Source organism: Amphiura filiformis, chromosome 18 (assembly GCF_039555335.1).
Source record: "Amphiura filiformis chromosome 18, Afil_fr2py, whole genome shotgun sequence".
In the NCBI taxonomy this organism is placed as follows: domain Eukaryota; kingdom Metazoa; phylum Echinodermata; class Ophiuroidea; order Amphilepidida; family Amphiuridae; genus Amphiura; species Amphiura filiformis.
The window spans coordinates 54,918,772-54,943,253 of NC_092645.1; the positions used below are offsets into that span (position 1 = coordinate 54,918,772).

The following is a 24,482-nucleotide window of genomic DNA, read 5'->3' on the forward strand; positions in this document are numbered from 1 at the left end:
GGGGGAGTTTGAATTTCAAATGGAATGAGCACATTAGGCAGCTCTATGTGAGTGTGATACACAGATGCATTATGTATAAATTTGCTGTTTATGTAATGCTTGCTCTGTGCAGAGACACACTTATGTCCTGGTGGGACCAGCATGACCATCCATCGCATCATGACCATACTAAAAAAATCCAAACAACCCCTAAATGTGGTTATTGAGTAACCCTATTATAAGCAACCCTTTCAAATGGGTCATTTCATTTGACCCCGAAATGTGGTTATATTTTGACCCCAATGGCGTTACATTTTGACCAAAATACGTGGTCATTGAAATGACCACAGCCAATGGGGTCAATATTGAGTAACCCAAATAAGGCAACCCTTTTTCATTTGACCCCGAAATTTTGACCCTAGTGGGGTTACTATTTGACCCAAATACGTAGTCATTGCAATGACCCCGACCAATGGGGTCAAAATGACCCCGTTAGTGGTATGGTGTTTAGTTGATAACTATGCTGGGGTCAAAAATGACCCCGTTTGGGTCATTTTTTGACCCCGTAGTTTTAAGTGTGTATTTGAATTTCATACACCCTCTGTGAAAGATTTAACCTGAATCTTCCACAGAGGGAGGATGAGTTTCAAATGGAGCTGTCTATTCATGCTTATTCCATTTGAAATTCATACTCCCCCTGTGGATCATATTTCCAAAATCTTCCGCAGGGGTAATGGGGATTTTAAATGGAATAGCCGTATTGTCCTGACAGATTGTGTTTAAAAACTAATCCATAATAATTTTACATTTTTTTTCGCCACACCCTATACATAACGGTAAACAATGAAAAGTTAAGAAACGGTTGCACGTTTCCTGTTGACGTTGGGCACTTAGTTTAATTTTTTATTTATATAAAAGCATAAAATTTTTGTCATTAAGACAATCGATTTCAAAGGGTTTCAAAGTTATTTGGTTTAAGTAGCGGAGTTCACTGTAATCGTGACAATTCGACAAATCAATACACTCAAGACCCAAAGGCTGACACTAAAATCAAGGAAATAGTAGTTTTTCCATGCTAAAATCAGGTTGGCGATTTTCTTGATTTAAAGGGTCTCCGATAACAACATCTGCACAGTATATTTTGTGGCATTGCATTCTATACGAAGAATGTCATTCTAATATCAAATAATTTTGATTTTTTGAAGTTCGCTATATAATACAAATTTTATGGCAAATTATTAAAAGTAAAATTATAAATCTAATGATGTTTACTTAAAATGTAAGTAGCTCGGAGGAAAAGCCTACGATCATTTGAAAATTTTGATCTTTCGTTTTGAAGAGCTGGATTTACCCCCCAAAAAAAAAAAAAAACACCTAAAAAATTGAGGTCTTTTTGTGAAAAAATGTGTATCTTCAATACGAAATGTCACAATTTTCAAATGATCGTCGGCTTTTCCTTCCAGCTACTCGTATATAGCTACATTAAGTACATCATTAGATTTATAAATTTGAATTCGAGGACTGTTAAATATGAAAAATGAAAAAATATATCAATTTTTAATAACTTGCCATACAATTTGTAATATATCGCCAATTAAAAAAAAAAAAAGATATCAGAAGGACATTCATCGTATTCAGAATACTATTCGATATGTCTGATGTACTCTCATGTCCCACAAAAAGTACTGTGCAAACATTGTTACCAGAGCCCTTAAAAAAAAATTTTAATCGATTTATTATTTTGATTGAAATCGTTTTTTTAAAATTTAAATCGATTTTTTTTAAATTCCAAGAACTGCTATACCCCTTGATAAATTCAAAAGAGACATTCCTCGTATTCAGAATGCAATACGATGTGTCTGATGTGCTCTTATATATCCCACAGAAAATACTGTGCAAACGTTGCTATCCAATTCCTTAAAGCGGTAAAAAATATTTTTGAGAGAAAGATTCGACCTGAATTTTCCACAGAAGGAGGGTGAGTTTCAAATTGTGCTGCTAATGTGTTCATTCCATTTGAAATTCATACTCCCCCTGTGGAAGATATTGACAGTATCTTCCACAGGGGTAGGCCTAGTGTGGATTTTAAATGGATTAGCCTATTATTATGTTTTAAAAACATGTTTTTATTTGCCGGGAGTCTTTTATGAGAACCCTCAAAAGAAAAGGGTTCTTGGAAATTGATAGAACCCCAAACGGTTCTTTCTGACCTTTCCAGAACCCTTTTCAGATCTAAAATGGCTCTTTCTAACATCCAGAACCGTTTTCTGTTCTTTGTAGAACCATTTAAAGTCCCACATAAAGCACAGCTCAAGAACCATTATTAGAACTGTTTTTAAAGAGTGCATAATATGACACTTTTCACACGGCTTACGTAAATGTTGAACAAATAATAATTCCTCGAAAAAAAACCCCGACTGGATGCTTAAGTGTCACTCTTAAAAATGTCTGTAAACTGCATGTAGCTTACTGTATAAAAGCCCACTTTGGAAAGCCAAACACGAAACACCCAGGAGAATTGTGATCTTACTCTTATTCTTACACAAAAATCAACAAGTTCAACAACTCAATGGTTTGATAAACGTGTTGAAAAAGGGAAACTTTACTTTATACAACAAAAGCAGTTTAAGTGATTCTTCGCATTGGGCTATTCCAAAGTGAATTAATTCTGTTTTCAAGAAGCCATCACCAAGTGTACCAGTTACCACCATGTACAGTAACCATGACAATGGGCTATTCCCGTTGAAATCCATACACCCTCTATGGAAGACATGTCCTTAATCTTCCACACAGGGAGTGTGAATTTCAAACGGGGTTACCTAAATGGGTGGTTCTATTTGAAATCTACACACCCGGTGTGGGAGATTAACATGCCTACAGTGGCGGCGCCAGGATTTTTTTTTTTCGGGGAGGGGCATTGAGGGGAAAAGTGAATTTCAGGGGAAGGGCAAAATCAACAAATTTTGCGCAAAATTGCGGCAAAACGGGAACATTTTCGTAATTTTGGGTTTTACTGGGGAAACTGGGGCGGGGGGGCAAGAGTTTTGACGGGGGAGGGCATTTTCCCCTATCCCCAGCCCCCTGGCGCCGCCACTGCATGCATAGAGGGTGTATGGATTTCAATCGGAATACCACATTCAGCAACTCGGTACCTGCTGGTGACAGATTCTCTAGAAAATATTGTCCGATGACTTCTCTTAACAAGAAAGCTGTGAAAGTTAAATTAATGGTTGGAGAGTCCTTGTAAAACAAATAGGGATTGTACATTAAAACTGCGGATAAATTAGTTAAATGTCAACTTGGTACCTGCTGGTGACAGGTATTCTAGAAAATTGTGTCCGTTTGTTTCAAAGATTGAAGATGAAATCAACCCCGCTTTATTAAAGATAAATATAAAAAAGTAAAGGAGACGATCCTGTATAAACAGTGATCAGAGTGCCCATCTCTCTTTCATTGGCGATTGGGCCAGACTCCTCCATGTAATGTTGCTATAGGGGATCGCTACACCTCCTCTACAGCGAGTCTGTTACCTTCCCAGCATTTAAGAATGCCGGTACCCATGAACACCTGGGTGGAGAGGAGTAAACAACAACACAGAACACTGAACACTGGTTATATCACGCAAAACCTCCAACAATATTATAACGGCAAAACAAAAATCAACGGCAAACAACAACACAGAACACTGAACACTGGTTATATCACGCAAAACCTCCAACAATATTATAACGGCAAAACAAAATCAACGGCAAACAACAACACAGAACACTGAACACTGGTTATATCACGCAAAACCTCCAACAATATTATAACGGCAAAACAAAAATCAACGGCAAACAACAACACAGAACACTGAACACTGGTTATATCACACAAAACCTCCAACAATATTATAACGGCAAAACAAAAATCAACGGCAAACAACAACACAGAACACTGAACACTGGTTATATCACACAAAACCTGCGACAATTATTATAACGGCAAAACAAAAATCAACGGCAAACAACAACACAGAACACTGAACACTGGTTATATCACGCAAAACCTCCAACAATATTATAACGGCAAAACAAAAATCAACGGCAAACAACAACACAGAACACTGAACACTGGTTATATCACGCAAAACCTCCAACAATATAACGGCAAAACAAAAATCAACGGCAAACAACAACACTGAACACTGGTTATATCACGCAAAACCTCCAAGAATATTATAACGGCAAAACAAAAATCAACGGCAAACAACAACACTGAACACTGGTTATATCACGCAAAACCTCCAACAATATTATAACGGCAAAACAAAAATCAACGGCAAACAACAACACAGAACACTGAACACTGGTTATATCACGCAAAACCTCCAACAATATTATAACGGCAAAACAAAAATCAACGGCAAACAACAACACAGAACACTGAACACTGGTTATATCACGCAAAACCTCCAACAATATTATAACGGCAAAACAAAAATCAACGGCAAACAACAACACAGAACACTGAACACTGGTTATATCACACAAAACCTCCGACAATTATTATAACGGCAAAACAAAGATCAACGGCAAACAACAACACAGAACACTGAACACTGGTTATATCACGCAAAACCTCCAACAATATTATAACGGCAAAACAAAAATCAACAGCAAACAACATCACAGAACACTGAACACTGGTTATATCACGCAAAACCTCCAACAATATTATAACGGCAAAACAAAAATCAACGGCAAACAACAACACAGAACACTGAACACTGGTTATATCACACAAAACCTCCGACAATTATTATAACGGCAAAACAAAAATCAACGGCAAACAACAACACAGAACACTGAACACTGGTTATATCACACAAAACCTCCGACAATTATTATAACGGCAAAACAAAAATCAACGGCAAACAACAACACAGAACACTGAACACTGGTTATATCACACAAAACCTCCGACAATTATTATAACGGCAAAACAAAAAACAACGGCAAACAACAACACAGAAATGCAATTGCATTAATCTAAATGCAATTTATAAAAAGTATAATATTATAGGCTAGCCTAGAAATAGAAACACAGCTCAAAAAATATGGGTCTTCTGTGTGATATAAGCACTGAACACTTCTGATCTGATGAAATCATGTAGACCTTCGTTCTATCCTTCTCAAGTCAAAGTCAAAGTTCACAGAAAATACAAACATGTTTTTAAAACGTATAAACGTGTTTTGGTTTTGATCAAAACGTTTTCATAACATTTAAATGTCGGGTTATAGGAAAATTATCAAAACTTTGTTCGTTTTACATGTATGTGTATAAAAAAAAACACAACAACAACATTTAAAAAATGTGGTCAAAATGTTATTGTAAAATATTTTTGGGCAAACTAGGTTTGCAAAATATTTTGTCAACACTTAAATTATGTTCGAATGTTTTGAAGCAAGTTTCAGTACCTTTTCAGTACCGTACCCTTTATATTTAATCCGACACATAGGAAACGTTTTCGGTAAAACGTTATGTGTTTGCTGGGTTGGTATTGGTCAGTGAGCAGCACTGAAAACCAAATCCGAGTCACAGTGACTCATAAACACGAGTCCAGCCCTATGTCTAAAATGACCTAATTAAATGAGTCAATAAAATGTTTTATTGACTCACTTAACTGGGTCATTTTAGACATAAGTCAGTGTGACTAACAAAGATGAGTTCAGCCTTGACTCACATGGGTGAGTCAAGCTATGTCTAAAATGACCCAATTAAATGAGTCAGTAAAATGTTTTTGACTCACTTAACTGGGTCATTTTAGACATAGAGTCAATGTGACTAACAAAGATGAGTCCAGCCTTGACTCACATGGGTGAGTCAAGCTATGTCTAAAATGACCCAGTTAAACGAGTCAGTCAATGTGACTAACAAAGATGGGTCCAGCCTTGACTCACATGGGTGAGTCAAGCTATGTCTAAATTGACCCAGTTAAATTAGTCAATAAAACATTGAGAGTCAGTGTGACTAACAAAGATGAGTCCAGCCTTGACTCACATGTGTCTAATTTGACCCAGCCAAGTAAGTCAGTAAACAATCTATGATGACTGACAAAGATGAGTCATCACATGAGCAGTTTAAACTGACCCATTTCAATGGTTTGGATAGCCATCAAGTGTATTTGATAGCATGGTGACACATACTCCAGAAATTATCCTTAAAAGTACGGTCTTAAAGATGTACGGGAAGAAAATTCTAATGTATTTGTTTGAAAATATAGAATGAGTGGTGTTAAATATTGTTTTCCCTGCGTTCTGTCATCCGTGGTTTTGTTTCCTATTATTTCAACTCAGTATAATATTTACGATTTAGATCCTGAGACAATTATTACTCATCACAATAATTATTTGTTGCCCAAAGTTATTTAGTTTTATGTTTAATTATGATTAGTTGCACTGATTAGTTGCACTGAGTTTTAATATAATAAACTGAGTCAGCGTGACTAACAAAGATGAGTCCAGCCTTGACTCATATGTCTAAAGCAGGTTGGTTTATAAACTAACCCAGTTTCTATAGTTTTAGGCTACATTGTCTAAGTCTAGTCAATATCCATTAATTTTACTAACGAGATGAGTGATTTGATACAGACAAGACTACATTAGATGAGTCACAATCATTTGATATTGCTGTTGAAACCACTTTGATGAATCCATGTGACTCATTTTGAGTTAAGTATAGTCAATATCTATCTGACTTACCATGATGTGTCATTTGATACAGGCCAACTAACCTAGATGAGTCACATTTGGTTGGCATTGATTCCTGAGCTAATTTTGATGAGTCCATTTTGATGTCGGAGCCATTTGATACATCTAGATGAGTTGCTTCTGGTTGATCATTGTTGCTGGACTCATATTGATGCTCGCTACGACTCAATTAGTCTAGTCAATATCCTTTTGACTGTGCTGAATGAGTCATTTGATATATATTGACTAATCTAGATGAGTTACCTCTGATTGTCATTTTTGCTGAACTCCTATTGATGAGTCCATGTGACTCCCTTCGACTCACTTAGTCTAGTCAACATCCTATTGACTATGCTGAATGAGTCATTTGATACATATTGACTAATCTACATTAGTCGCATCTGGTTGTCATTGTTTCTGTACTCATATTGATAAGTCCATGCGAGTCACTCAGTCTAGTCAATATCCCTTTGACTATGCTGAATGAGTCATGTGATACAGATTGACTAATCTGCATGAATCATATCTGGTCATTGTTGCTAGACTCATATTGATGAGTCCACATGACTCACTTATTCTAGTCAATATCCCTTTGACTATGCTGAATGAGTCATGTGATACAGATTGACTAATCTGCATGAGTCACATCTGGTCATTTTGCTAGACTCATATTGATGAGTCCACATGACTCACTTATTCTAGTCAATATCCCTTTGACTATGCTGAATGAGTCATGTGATACAGATTGACTAATCTGCATGAGTCACATCTGGTCATTGTTGCTGGACTCATATTGATGAGTCCACATGACTCACTTATTCTAGTCAATATCCCTTTGACTATGCTGAATGAGTCATGTGATTCAGATTGACTAATCTACATGAGTCACATCTGGTCATTGTTGTGGGACTCATATTGATGAGTCCACATGACTCACTTAGTCTTGTCAATATCCGTTTGACTATGCTGAATGAGTCATGTGATACAGATTGACTAATCTACATGAGTCACATCTAGTCATTGTTGCTGGACTCATATTGATGAGTCCATATGACTCACTTATTCTAGTCAATATCCGTTTGACTATGCTGAATGAGTCATGTGATACAGATTGACTAATCTACATGAGTCACATCTGGTCATTGTTGCTGGACTCATATTGATGAGTCCACATGACTCACCTAGTCTAGTCAATATCCCTTTGACTATGCTGAACGAGTCATGTGATATAGATTGACTAATCTACATGAGTCACATCTGGTTGTCATTGTTGCTGGACTCATATTGATGAGTCCACATGACTCGCTTTGACTCACTTAGTCTAGTCAATATCCCTTTGACTATGCTGAATGAGTCATGTGATACAGCTTGACTAATCTAGATGAGTCACATCTGATTGTCATTGTTGCTGGACTCATATTGTTTAGTCTATGTGACTCAGTTTGACTCACTTAGTCTAGTCAATATCCCTTTGACTAACCAAGATGAGTCATGTGATACATATTGACTAACATAGATGAGTCACATCTGGTTGTCATTGTTGCTGGACTCATTTTGATGAGTCCAAGTGACCCGTTTGAGGTAGTCAATATCGCCAGACCCGGTTGGATGAGTCATTCGACTCGGATTTGGTTTTCAGTGAGTATACATTTTATGCTATCAGCAGTAGATAGCATTTACTAACAGATGATAGTTGGAAGGGGTTATCAGAGATTTCCGTTGAAATTGTTTTATCTGACTGAATCTAATCAAATAATTAACACACATAGGCCACTCTAGTTCATAAAACATCCCAGCAGAGCAACACTTAATAAACACTTGAACACTTAATAAACACTTGTTTGTACTGTGAAGGTGTGTTAATTAACTAAAATAACACTAAAACGCTAAAAAACACACTTTTAACACTATCTTGTGTTAAAAAACATAAACATCTTTATATGTGATGCGATCAAGCAAAATCAGTCGGAACTCGGAAATACTAAATTTTTCAGTTTCTTAAAGGATAGCAAAAGCATATTTTACAAAGCTGCATTTTGCAGAACACCCCATTAATTGAAATTGAACAACAGTTCCAAAGATATGAGCAATTAAAGAGTTTCCAAAACAACAGGAAGCAAAAGGAAATATTTCCTTTGTTTGGCTGTATCTCGAAATCAATATATATCCGAATTCCTACTAATTTTGCTTGATAGCACATCACATCGGCTATATCTCAAAATTTAGAGACTTTTTATGTTGAAGCCTATGGCTTAGAACACAGAGCATTTTAACCCTATATCCTCAACCCTTAAAAGGGTTGAGGATATTGGGGTAAGGTAGCAACCTGGGACTAGCAAACTTCTGGGACTAGCGCACATTAGGATTAGCGAACCTTACGATTAGCAAAATGTAAACCGGTTCTGTGGTTCCACAGATCTGACACATGAACCATGTCTTTTCCTATTGATTATGATCTGTATGTTAAATCATAAAATTGAGTTAAGACTAATATAAAGTGGACTATTAAATTGGGTAATGGTACTCGTAATTATAATTACAGGGCTTATGTCAAAAAACATTTATGTTCAACTCTAATTTAGTATAAGGAAATCGAGTATCTATACGATGATTTAAACTAGGGCATATGAGAAGTGCAATTTTTAGAAGTTGACATTGATTTTTTGGTGGTGACAGTACTTGCTCAAGGACACCCCAGAGAAGATATTTCAGACTTCCCACAATGCATTTCTTCCATTTCAATTTTCTGTACTGATTTGCTGTGATAGTCATGATAGTGACAAAAAAGTACCTCAATGAGCAGAGCACATCCAGATCTTGCAAAGTATGTTAAATTTCTTGACTATCGACCAGTGTATTCTCAACATGAAAACAAAGGGAACCTGTACGAAGTAATATGAAATGTGATGATGCGTCATGTTGCAAAGGATTCTGGGAAGGGTATCTTCTCCGAGGACACTTTAAGTAGATTTTGTGTATAATGGCCCGTACGATATACCAATTTAAAATTGGAAAGCAAGTTAGTTTTTAAGTAAAATGTTTTACTTTTATATCGCGCCAAAATAACATTTATTTTAAATATCAGGACATGTGGGGGTTGACAAAAATGATTGGGATTATAATTTATTATATTTCCTCATATCATATCTCATCTCATCTCATGACATCTCATCTCATCTCATCAAATGACATCTCGTCGTATCTCAATTCATCTTATCACATCACATCTCTTTACTTCTCATCACACCACATTTCATCTTATCTCATCACATCTCGTCACATATCTCATTTCATCTGAATTTATCTCATCATATCACACCACATCCCATCATATCTAATCTCATCTCACATCTCATCTCATCACATTCCATCTTACCTCATCACATCTCGTCACACATCTTATCTCATTTCATCTTAATTTATCTCATCATATCACACAATATCCCATCATACCTCATCTCATCTCACATCTCATCACATTTCGTATTATCTCATCGCATCTCGTCACACATCTTATCTCATTTCATCTTAATTTATCTCATCATATCACACCATATCCCACCATATCTCATCTCACCTCACATCTCATCTCATCACATTTCATATTATCTCATCACATCTCGTCACATATCTTATCTCATTTCATCTGAATGTATCTCATCATATCACACCATATCCCATCTTATCTCATCTCATTTCATCTCAACTCACATTTCATATTATCTCATCTCATCACATCTCGTCACATCTTATCTCATTTCATCTGAATGTATCTCATCATATCACACAATATCCCATCATACCTCATCTCATCTCACATCTCATCACATTTCGTATTATCTCATCGCATCTCGTCACACATCTTATCTCATTTCTTAATTTATCTCATCATATCACACCATATCCCACCATATCTCATCTCACCTCATCTCACATCTCATCTCATCACATTTCATATTATCTCATCACATCTCATATTATCTCATCACATCTCGTCACATCTTATCTTATTTCATCTGAATTTATCTCATCATATCACACCATATCCCACCGTTTCTCATTTCATCTCACATTTCATATTATCTCATCTCATCTCATCACATTTCGTCAAATCTTATCTCATTTTATCTGAATTTATCTCATATCACACCATGTCCCATCATCTCTTCATCTCATCTCACCATCTCATCACATTTCATCTTACCTCATCTCATCACATCTTGTCACATCATATCTCATTTCATCTGAATTTTCTCATCATATCACACCATATCCCACCATGTCTCATCTCACTTCATCTCACATCTCATCTTATCCAATTTCATATTACCTCATATCATCACATCTCGTCACATATCTTATCTCATTTCATCTGAATTTATCTCATCATATCACACCATATCCTATCATATCTCATCTCATCTCATCTCACATCTCATCACATTTCATATTATCTCATCTCATCACATCTCGTCACATCTTATCTCATTTCATCTGAATTTATCTCATCATATCCCACCATATCCCACCATACCTCATCTCACATCTCCTCTCACATCTCATCACATTTCGTATTATCTCATCTCGTCAAATCTGATCTCATTTTATCTGAATTTATCTCATATCACACCATATCCCATCATCTCTTCATCTCATCTCACCATCTCATCACATTTCATCTTATCTCATCTCATCACATCTTGTCACATCTTATCTCATTTCATCTGAATTTATCTCATCATATCACAACATATCCCATCATACCTCATCTCATCTCAAATCTCATCACAACACATTTCATCTTTTCTCATCTCATCACATTTCGTCACATATCTTATCTCATTTCATATCAGCTTATCTCATCATATCACATCACATCACATCCCATCGTATCTCATCTCATCTTATCTCATCTCTTCACATCTTATCTTATCTCATCTCCACACACCATATCCCATATTATCTTACCTCATCTCTTCACATCTTATCTTATCTCATCTCCACACACCATATCCCATATTATCTTACCTCATCTCATCACATCCTATCTCATCACAGCTATTTTATCTCATCTCATCTCATCTAATCTCATCATATCTTATCTCATTTCATTTGAACTCATCTCATTTAGTTTTATCACATCTCGGCTTATCTGTCATTTAATTTGATCTCATCTCGTCTCATTTAATTTGAGCTCATCATAATCAGATAATATTTCTATATCATTTCATTTTATCTCATCTCATTTTATCTCATCTTATGTCATTTCATTTTAGCTCATCTCATTTTATCTCATCTTATGTCACATCGCATCTCATTTCATTTGGTCTCATGTTTGCCATTTTAGCTTATTATCTTATCTCATCTCCACACACCATATCCCATATTATCTTACCTATAGCGATATAAAAATCTCAAAAGTAAAATTCCTGGTTCTGTGGGAACACGCCAAGCCACATATGGTTTGTGTCTTGTAAAAATCAATTGAATCGTTTTATTACAGGTTTGTAGTTTTGCTTCATTTTGCGAAAATTACTATAACGCAAACTTTGCTAAAAGACCAATGTGTCACCAATGGACAAACACGCATATTGTGTCAATTAAGACCATTTTCTATTTCTCATTGTTTCAATAAAATGCAATGCACATCGCGCTTTCCTATTTTTTTTAAATAACAATCAATTAAAGTCTTTGGTCTCGGTTTAAATCAGCGTGATTTAAATCATGTAAAATATAATTGAAAGGCGACGCGCCCAAGCTATAATAATAATGGTATAAATTAAACGTTGAGAATAATAATTATTGATTTGCTGCAGAAAAATATCAGATAATATATTGTGTGTTCAACTTGTACTATGAAGCATGGTGAAAAGCAAAATTGGGCTGTTCCAGTTTAAATCTATACACCCCTTATGGAAGACATGATCTTAATCTGTCACACAGGGGGTGTAGATTTCAAACAGAGTCACCCAACAACGATGCTGATATTACCTACCCCCTAACAGCTCTCCCATTTTACACCTGGGTGGAGTGGCACAAGCGAGATAGAGTGTTGACTAACAGTGGCGTAGCGTGAGTCATCATATCGGGGAGGGACTTCGACCACGAGGGGGGGCCTGAGGGGAGGGGGCACAAACCGTTTTCAGTCATTTTCTATGATTTTCAAAGCGAGGGAGGTACGTACCCCCATACTATGACGCTACGCCACTGTTGTCCAAGGCCTTAACACTTTGTCCCTGACAGGGCTCGAACCTACGCTCATGAGTCGAACGCCTCAACCGGTAGGCCACCACAACAAACAAACAAGCAAACAAACAAACACACCACTAACAAACACCTGATTAGATATATCACGGATAAAATATTTTCGTAAGTATGTGAGATCATTTCCTATCAAAATACTTAGGCTATACCTAATGGTTTATTGATTTGTGGTGAAAAGTGGCTGAGGCGGAAATTTGACGTTTAAACCCACTACCTCCAAATGGTCATGACTATAAAATAGCCTCCGGGCATTTATTTATTTTGTAATTATTATTATGACGTTTTATCAACGAAAGATTTGACAAACAATGTTTTGTCCAAGCTTCATAGGATGGAGCGAGGAGGGAGGCACGAGCTGTAAACTCTCAGATGCCAATATCATGAAAATGATGAAGATGAAAGCCTGGTTGTACACTCTAAATTAGAAAGACTTAAAATTTAAATCTTAGTTGAGACTTGAAAATTTTTAAGTCTTTAAGATTTATTTTACGCGGGGTTTGATTTAAATTTTCTTTGGGATCGGGAAAAAGAAAGTCTATTTTTAAATCTTTCGAAAGAATTAAACAGTAAACCAATCACAACGCGATGGTGCGTGCACGTGATCAAATCGAAACGTTTCCCTGACTGCTCAGCCGCCATCTTTCTTTTACGATTTCGTGTGGTGGCGAGCGAATGAATGACGTGATATGGACGATTTGATTTGCAGAATGGCATCCCAGATGCTGTAATTGCCAATGTCAGTGACTATAACTTCCATGAGAAAGCTTACATTGTTGTGCACGAAGGGCCAATGTGAACATTATCTTCAATCGCCGAGGTAGGCCTATAGTCTGTGCTTCAGCTGTATAAGCTTACCTATACGCATAATATAATTTATAAATGGGTAAGCTTATTTCCATGAAGGATCACACTCGGCCACTGCAGTGACACTGGAACTATCACTGGTACTGCAGACTATTGCTTGAACTTTATGAAAGAAGTAGTCCTGACTTGGTATTTCTGCCGTGAATAGACGTATTGCTTGATAAGAAGTCACATAGACTTGTATTCAATATCGATATTTAAATCCCCATAAAGATTTATATTATTTTGAAATAAATCCCAGATATGCTTAAAAGTAAATCTTAAAGGACTTGAATATTAAATCCAATGGACTTGCATTTTTAAATCCCTGTGGGACTGAAATTTATAAAACTTTGTAAAGATTTATTTTAATCCTATATTGATTGGTCCCTAACTACAGTCTCTGAAAGTTTTAAAAGTAAGTCTTTTGGATTTGAATTTAAATCCCTGTAATTTAGAGTGTATATGTGGGTATCGTACATCCCGGAAAGACGTTTTTGGACCTCGCAACTCCGAAAGACCCCGCTAAATTTTACCCAAACAGAACACTGAAATAACCATTGATTTTGACAATTTCACCTCAGAATGTCCCCTCCCCACCCAAATAAATTGCTAATTACTTTATAAAATACTAGATTTATTTACCTCTGCTAAACCATATCCGAGTTTTAATATGGACTGTTAATCGGAATACCTTCCTTCCAGTATTTTTTTCATAATGGTAAATAATAATCGACACAATATTAAATACAAATACCCAGCGTTCACAATTTTGTGGTTTGTATTCATTAGAATATAGTGCACGGCAGTTTTGACATTTATGAAACTTAATTTCACATATTATAATTCATTAAATCTACGGGTTAATTCCAAACTCCACCTCTGTTTAATCGCCTGTTATATTAGCCACATAAATATATTGCACACACGCGTGTCCCAGTCTCATCTGTATAATCAAAGATATTAAAATTAAAATGTTTTCATAAAATCTAAATCCTGTAGCCACGAACCATTGAAAGAAGCCCAGGCATGTTGGTACTCATTTGAACGCATTTTTCACGTAGATTCCAAATAATATCCATAAAAATGTCAAATTAAAAACTTTTTCGAAATTTTATAAATTTTGGAACTTGCACGTGAGTTGTGCACGGATAGGGATTATATAATATTATTTAGTTGAAATGATTGCGGTACGTTTGATAGGTAAATATTGTAATAAATATAAAACACGCTGTACATCATATTTCTGAAATAAAGAAAAAAGGTTAGCAAGTGTTGATCAAAAAAGTACAATGACATAACATCCTTTATATAACCGGTAAAAACGGGAGGAGCGCGGTTTCGGATGAGTCGCGTTTGTTGGTTTTAAACATGTTTGAAATCGTCACAGCCCACGAAATGTTTCGGTTAATTAAATTTGGTGAATATTAATGAAGACAAAAATCAATTATTTCTATGTTCTTTTTATTGTTTTATGTAACATTGGAGGATGTGATTATATTTATTATTTGTATACACATCGAAATCGGTTATATGCAAGTCTGGCTGCACATTTTGCTTCATATGATGAAGGTGCTCCTTTTATAATCACGATAATAATGCTATAGGTACCATGGATTCTGAAGTCAAAATGTATGGTATTAACTCCGAAGGTACCGGTACTACATCGATACTCCAGTGGGAGGAACCTCGCGTCATCCTGTGCCTGACCTATGAGGCACCTGCTTCGGTGCAGCACAGCTACGAGTATCATTAAATCTTCAGATTTGGACAGGGGACCAATGTGGTATTTTCAGCCTATTTTTGCCCCTCCCCAGCTTCCGACCCCAATGAAGCCCCCCTCCCACCCCTCAAATGTGAAATGTGCCCCTGTTTTTGTTTGTTTCCAAACTTTCGACTCCTAATTATCTGCTTTGTCAAACCATGACAAACTAAATAATAGGTACCAAAGAATCATACGCGGGTACTGCATAGTTACACATGGCATAGTCGCGGTTGAGGAGACCGTAGCTGTAAAATAACCATTTAATGTAAGAAGTCAAATGTTCTATTTCTCATCTCCGTGAACGGCTTCTTTTAACACGACCTTGTCCTCATCAAGAGAAAATAATTAAAGAAATACAAAATGCAATTTAATGATGTCTGCATTCAGTGGGACTAATTAATATGACATTATCTATAGATTTAATAAAAGGAAAGGTATCATTAATTATAATGTTTTCTTCTTATGCTTTATACTCTTTCAAAAGCTTTTTGATTTTGTGCACTTTATGGGCGAAACGCTAAATTAATAACAACTAATAATCGTATATGTTGTTGTTTTTCTTTCCTTTGACTCTTGAACAACATACACATGTAAAAAAAATCGAGACTACGTTTATTTATTATTAAATAAATGAATGAATAAATGAATGAATGAATGAATTTGATTATTTGTTTATTTATTAACTCATTTATATTATAAATTTATTTATTTATTTATTTATTTATTTATTTATTTATTTATATTTCTTTATTTAATTATTAATTTAATTAATTATCAATTTACTAATCTAGTTGGCCAGGTACTATTGAACTTTTGAACTACGTAATTATTTTGATTTTGCTACATTTGGTACAATTATGTTGGCATGTTTACTATATGGGTGACAAAAATCACTTTCCATTCCTCATCGCACTAGGCCCATTCAGTGATTTGCTCATCCGGACGATCGTTAAAATCATCAAAATTCAGATTTTGGTACCTTTGTCATTGTCACAGATGTGCTAACATGGTCTGTTAGTGGTTCAGCCGAAAGTCGTGTATTTAAGACAAAATAAGGCATTTTACATGCATCTGTAATTTTTATACTGACAGTATATAAATTACCGAGCAAACACAAAACGTTTTCGACATCATTCGCCAAAGGTTATAAAAAGTTGTCAGAAACGTTTAAATGTCGGGTAAAATAAAGGGTATATTAAGGGTATAAAACGTTTTCATAACATTAAAAAATATTTTTTTACAATCTACTGCTCAGCAAACAAAAATGTTTTACAGAAAACGTTTAAATGTCGGGTTATATAAAGGGGATAAAAACATTTAATAACATTGCAAAAACATTTTTGAAAACTTAATACAAAACATTCTAAACGAAAAATGTTTGCCCAAAATATTTGCAATAACGTTTTAAAAACTTTTTCATGACCTTTATATAACCCGACATTTAAATGTTACAAAAAACGTTTTGAAAAGAACATTTTAAGAACATTTCTGTGTTTGCTGGGTGCAAATATTTTAACATAATGTTATTTAAGTGTTGACAAAATATTTGGCAAAAATGTTTGCAAAAATAGTTTACAATAACATTTTTGAAAACACTTTAAAAATATTGTTGTAGTGTGTTTTCATACAAAACGTTTTAAAACGTTTTCATGACCTTTATATAACACGACATTTTAATGTTTTTAAAACGTTTTTATGTAAACCAAAAGCCTAAATATAACTTTTTTTAAATGTTTTTAAAACGTTTTTGTGTTTGCTGGGTATAGCTACATGTATTTGAATGGGGCTTCAACTTAGCCAATACTGCCGCTTTCTTTGTTTTTGTTTGCCAAATTTTGCATTTCAAAAATACCAAATGACAATTTGAATGACTTATCCTTCACTTTTAAGGAATCTTTAAACATTTTTTTTACACTTTCTCGCGGGGGTCACTGAATGGGACTTTAATTGCGGAACAAAAAAGCCTATACCATGAATGTCAGAGAACTGCTATTGTGGTAATAGGTTCCCAGGAGCGTAGCCAGGACATTTTCAGAGGGGTGTGAGAAGAGGGGATGCAAGGCAACATAAGAGGGAAAATTGTCAAAAATGGGCTAAAAAGTACAAAAAGGGCCTACACATATCAGGGCGGCCAGCATCCCACAGGGGAAGGGGTAAGAATTCTCACAGGAGGGGAAGTTGCCCCACCCCCATTTATCCTGGCTATACGCCACTGTGGCTCCTTAATTAACAAACAGTATACGGAATTCGCAAAGAATCTGCGTTTTTTTGTTTGTTTCACATAACAATAAACAAACAAGCATATGACACCAATTTTTAAATGTTGTGAAAATGTATACATGTATTGTAAAATATATTTTGGGAAACAGATTAATTGCATTAACGTTTGTTAGAATGTTTTGGAACTATAGTTTTCAACGCTTTACACCCCGTATAGCCTTTTGTATGATTTTTGAGGTCATTTGCAAAAAAAAATCGACCGACCGACCGACAGGGGAAATACAACCTTTTTTGGCCTTAAAGTCGATTTATTTTATTTTAGAGGGCGGAAATGTGTTTCTATTTTATCTATAAAAAATATTATTGTATACAAATGGCATGCAGGTTTGTAAATAATGCTTTCACAAGATGCAACTGAGAAATGGTTGCCAATTAAAGAATTAGGGAATTTAGGCAATATTATCGCCTCTGATTTAATTCTACTTTTGAAGTTGACTGCCTGCACGCACTATTATAATTTCTTGTATTTTCTTATTCCAGTGCTGAAAGTAATTTGGACTGTAATGCTCTCGAAGACTACTTTATTACTTAATTCGTGTAAATGAGGCATACTATAAAAGAAAAAAATGTAAATTCGAAATTCCCACGGCCTTGACAAAGAACATGACTAAATTTTATGACGAAATGCTTTTAATAACAACTTTTTGTTTTAAGTTTGGAAAATATGCGTGCGAAGGGTTTGTTTATTTCAGGCGACTAATTGTTCCAGAGGAAAATGTGCTCGGCGCCTAGTACACAACGCCTAAACAAGAAAGTGGTCTCAACCCGGAAAAGATTGGTTTTCGATTCTGTGGTATCAATAGTAACATCAATGGCCTCATCCCAATGGCATAGTTCAATAACTTCAATTAAACCCTCATAGTGCAAAATTTGACCTCAACTTGCAGAGTATGAGTTTTTGTACCCAAATTTTCTAAGGGCATTCAATGAATGTACACATGTAATGGGGTTAAAGAACTGTGCCCTGATAGATGAACATGTTGTGGATCATGTTGTGATACATATGCGGCAGAGAAAGCAAAACTATTAACACTCTACTATGGCACGCCACAGACGTCTTCTTGACGTCATCTTTTTAAAAACTCGATGTCCTTTAAAAAAACCTCAATGACCTTTTTTATACTCGATTTTATATTTAAACTCGACGTCATTTTTGGTCGATTCTTCATGAAATTATTTCGTGTAAGCTAATCCTAACCCTAATCCTAAGCCTAATCATAATCATAACCCTAATCCTAGGCCTAATCCTAACCCTAATCATAAACTAAACTAACCCTAATTTCGTGTAAAATTACATGAAGGAATAACCCATTTTTTAAACTCGACATGCATTTTTTGATGATATAGGAATCAATCTAAATGGATTGAAATGGTTTTTTGGTTTGACTCTTACTCTTTTTGCGGACTGATTTCACTATCTAATCATATGTTACTCCTAATGTAGGGCCTACTGCCAAATGACATGTGTTGCATATGTTTGGAATGAGATTTCAAACTTTATTAGAATGAATATTTTCAATCTTTTTTCAATTGGAAAGGATTTGTCCCTCCCTAATTCCAGCCTTCAAAAGATTGAAAAAACAATGAAAATTTAATCCTTTCTACTGAAAATTCAATCGAAAAATATTTGCCCCTATAACTTGAATCGGTAAAAGATTGAGAATCACTCTTTTTGATTCAAATCAATCGACTGAATATACAGTCGAAACGATTTGTCCCTTATTCGGGACGGCAGAAGATTGAAAATGCAATCTTTTGGATTGAATATTCAATCGGGCAATTTAAGAGAGTGGCATGCGTTTATTTATATACGTTTTTATTTTATTTTTTTAACTCGCCGTGTGTTTTAAACGACGTTATAAGACGGCTGTGGCGTGCCATATATCTGCTTCAGCGTGAAATAATATTATGCCCAACTCATGAAAGCATCACAAAGAACAATTCTTTTACAATTAAAAATTTCATATTTTTGTGACCAATTTTGGAAACTGCATGAAAAATGCATTCAAATGAGTACAAACAAGCCTAGTATTGGCTCCGTGGTTCTGTATTTAACACGTGGTTTTGTTGTTGCAGAAACTATATAAATTAGGCGCGCGTGTGAAGCCAAGTTATCGGAAGCGTGTGGTTACAATGGGAAATCTGGGACTGATATATAGCATGGAAGTACTTCCGATTTCAGGTATCTCAGTTTTAATGTAACAGGATAGTGACGCATTCAAATAGTGCAATACTACCATTATTATTACCAATAGGTGGTTAAAAAGTACTGATTTTGTTTATTTAACAGTGGATCTCGATATTAAATCGGAATCTAAAAAGTGCTTATACTTAGACATACTTCCATGGCGCATCCTTTTTGTCCCGCTAACATTATACAACATTTGAGTGCTTTTTACCTAAATTTGCAAAATGCCTACTTTTTAAAAGCTCGCAATCTTAGAGATTGCGATTTCCAAACTTAGCATCGAACGTACGTGGATTCTATTCAAACTCCCGTCACAGGAGAGTGGCGTTGAATAGATTCCACGTACGTTCGATACGTACGTTTGGAAATCGCAATCTCTCCATACGCGTAACACTGACCATGGTGAACTAAAGCCCGATTCATAGTTTCATTTGACATAGAATAGTTGACAGATTATATCTCCCAGATCCGAGGCCGTGCATTGATTTGGTTTGATGGAGGAATACTACGGGAACCAGCGCCTTTTGTTAGAAGTCACATGTGAGTAACGATAATTGTCGACGTAAAGGCCTATAATATAATAGATTTTTCGTCAACAAGCATTCGTAAGAAGATAAAAATGCATCGGTGACGAATACAAAAATTATAAATCAAGCCAAGGCAGAAGAAAGTGAGATTTGAAAAGTTAACATAAGATAACTCCCTTTTAGCAAACTAAGAGAGACAGGCGTTTAGGCCTGTAAGCCTACATAATATTAGAATGCCTTTTATATAGGGCAAAGGGCAGATAACATGTAAGCTGATGGAGGCAATGAAAAGCTCTCTTCACTCAATTCACACGTTTCATGAAAAAAAAACATTCACGACAAAATAGTGGGAAAATTCACTTTCACCCATGCAGGATTTGAACCATCCTTCTGATTTGTTGTTCTGTTGAAACACTATGGACCACTATGGCCTCATCCCAATGGCATAGTTCAATAACCTCAATTAAACAATCATAGTGCAAAATTTGACCTCAAGTTTCAGAGTATGAGTTTTTGTACCCAAATTTTCTAAGGTCATTCAATGAATTTACAAATGTATTGGGGTTAAAGAACTGTGCCCTGATGATAGATGAGCATGTTGTGGATCCTAGTGGAAGAGAAGAGCAGTCTTCATGCCATCTGCGTTTTTCGGATTTTTCTTTAATGTTTCGGGCCCGGGTGTTGGCTTTTTTAAAATTGTAACTTCGCGCATGTCGAAAAAACGAAATCCATAGATTCTATCAGGTTGACACATTCTGTTTTCGGGTTACAAACACTGAAAAAAAAAGAGAACTTCAAATATGTTATAAAAGCCATAACGTGTGATTTGCTCCACAGCAACGCCCTCAATTTTTCTCGAATTTCTACCTTTTGCATGTTTGTCATGTATATAGGCCTACCCAATGGTGTGCTAAAATACCATGTGAAAGAATAAACCTGAAGTGTTTTATACAGAAAATTACGTTTTATTATCGTGTTCACTGATCGAGTGATGGTTGACACGTCTCGTGCATGTGTATCATTGAATCATTGACGTATAAACTGTGTGTATCTCTCTATTCGTTATACATCTTATTTATACGTCCCAGCTATGTGAAGCTCCGCTCAATAACGATCAGCTTTTACGATTATTACAAGCTTTACCTCATTTGTTGGCTCGAAATTAAAAGTGATACCGTATGTGATCAGTGAAAACTAGCATTTTGTGGAAAACAAATAAGAATCTATTCTTTATAGAAATCGCACATTATTGCTTTAAGTTAAATGCACTATATGGCATATTTGAAAACTAGGCCTACTATAAGTAGGCATAAGTTGAAACTAGGCTAAATGTTGCAAATTAAGTTCAAGATCAGCTCGCCTCGTCTCTGTAATTGCCCTGCATTATTGTCGACCTCATGAAGGAACTTGGCAACGATATAATAGGTTTGACATTGGGTATAGTTTTACTCTTTTCCATGGAAACCTTCACATTTATTTGTTCTTGACATATAATGTCTTTATGAATGAAATGACGTCATATTGGAAATCTATCTTGCAATCTGATTGGTCGGTTAATTTGACGTCACGAAATAACTTTTTCATTGATGCTTCATCCATCCAAACTTTATGAATTTATCATTTGTACTTGAAAAGGAAGTTTGACAAACTAACAGTTTATAATAAATTAATTTATACTATGACTATAATGGTGTTGGAGTATTTAAAAAAAAAAATTATATACTTTTACGACATGTACGAGTTAAATCCGGAAATAAACGTGTTAAAAACGTGTATTCGGGAATTTTTACAGTGATGCTATTGGCCTCAATGCAGAAAGTGGTTGCGATGCAAGTTTAAAATCCAAGTTCTGCATCCTCCCCATGGTTGTGACACAAGTTTAAGCTTCTCTTGAAATCTAAGTTCCCCATCATCCCCAGTGCATGGAAAGTGGCTGTGATGCAAGATTAAACTTCTCTTAAAATCTAAGTTCTCCATCCTCCCTAGTGCATGGAAAGTGGTTGTGATGCCAGTTTAAGCTTCTCGTAAAATCTAAGTTCTCCATCCTCCCCAGTGCATGATCAAGACCGCCAAATTCAGATGCACGCCTAACTTGTGGTGGCTGGATACCTCAAAATGATCGCATGATTTCAAATCTGTTCTGACATTTTAAACATGTAAACAATTATTATAGAAACAAGGAAGGCAACATGTTTGTCACGCGAATAGACTAAAAAAGTGAAACTTTGTTGTTTTCGCTCATATCATCAAGGAAGTTTTATCTCTTCAAAAAAGTATCCTTTTTTCTGGAAAGCAGTAACCATTATCTCAATGTATTTCCTTCCTCAACTGTTTTATAATCATTGTATCAGGCTAAAATGCAATGCAAAATTATGAAACATGGTCTTAATCCATGGCGTTGTCTTTTTTAAAGACAGTTCTTGTTTAAAATCATTTTATCAGGCCGGAATGTTCGCTCCTGGAGGTGTTAGTACCTTTGTTTTGTACGAGCATCCTCTCTGTATGTAACGATTCACATTACTCGATACTAGATTTTTCCAAAATAAAATGACTCGAATCAGATTTCCCCATAGTGATACACTCTAAATTCCTATATTTAATAAATTAATATTTTCGATTGCGATGAGTGATAAATAAAATCCAAGCTTATATTAACAATTATTAATCTAAAAGATTTAAAATTAGCTAATCTGAATTAAATTACAATTTTTTAATCTAATAATAGATTTTTAATCTTAATTTGAATTAGTCTTAATTACTGTCTATTTTAATCCAAGATTAATCCATGGTAAGATTTAAAAATATCAATGTTATGGATTTGAATATTTAATATAATTATTAGAATAAGAATTTTTAATCTAAGCTTGGATTTGGCTCGTATGCGTAAATCCGGGGGGTGGGGGCGGTAAATCCCGTCCATACAATCTTCCGCCCAATATTGATATCTATGTGGAAGTTCTTGCGCTCTTCGCGCGTATTTGTTCAGCTTTGGCACCAAAATTTCACCATTTTAGCTTCAATATGGCAAAAAAATTTGTACCATAAATTTATTCTGTCACCTTAGGTGCTATAGATACGTCAACTTATTTTCCTAACCCCATTCCCATCCCCCACCAATGTCAAAAAGTAATCTACGCCACTGGACAGTCTTTAGGGACCGCCCTAACAAGTGTTCACACTAAACACTTGTTAGGGGGCCTGATGCAAAAAAATTTCATCACGAAAAATGTTCAAGGCCCCCCCCCTTTACAGACCTCAAAATTTCAGACCCCCCTTTTGACATGAAAATTATGGGTCAACCCCATAGAAAAGCATATAAACTCAATTTTCCCCGGAAAATTTGTGGTCATTTTTTCAGGATCCCCCCCTTAGGAGGGTTAATCATTTTCAGGCCCCCTTTTTGCATCAGGCCCCCCTAACAAGTGTTTGTGAACGGTCCCTTAAAACGTAAAATTAACTAATTTACACTTTTACATTACTAACATACAATGTGCCAATTGTATTCATGTTATGCGGTACAGACCGATTTTACATCAACTGATCAAAGAGTTTGCAAAATCATGTAAAATAATTGACTTATGATTTTCCCGTTTCGATTACCCTGGCAGATTCACAATATCACATTATTTAGTTTCTTTGAAACTTGTCCTGGTTAACATGTTTAAAGTCCGAATTTTCGCGAAAGAGTATAATTTGTTTGTTTTTGTCACCGATTTAGCGACTAACAAGCCAGGGATAATTGATTGAAATAGATTAAGGGATCTGGAATGAGCGTTTTGAGTGTTTCGACAGTATTTTTGTGGGACATGAGAGCACATCAGGGATGTCGAATTGCATTCTGAATACGAAGAATGTCTTTCTGATATCAAATAATTTTCATTTTTTGAAATTCACGATATAATACA

General features: G+C 35.4%; 1 pseudogene; it reads right to left on the minus strand.

Moving 5' to 3' along the window:
• Positions 1 to 6,111: 6,111 nt before the first annotated feature.
• On the minus strand, positions 6,112 to 6,197 carry LOC140140179 (small nucleolar RNA U3; annotated as a pseudogene).
• Positions 6,198 to 24,482: the final 18,285 nt, after the last annotated feature.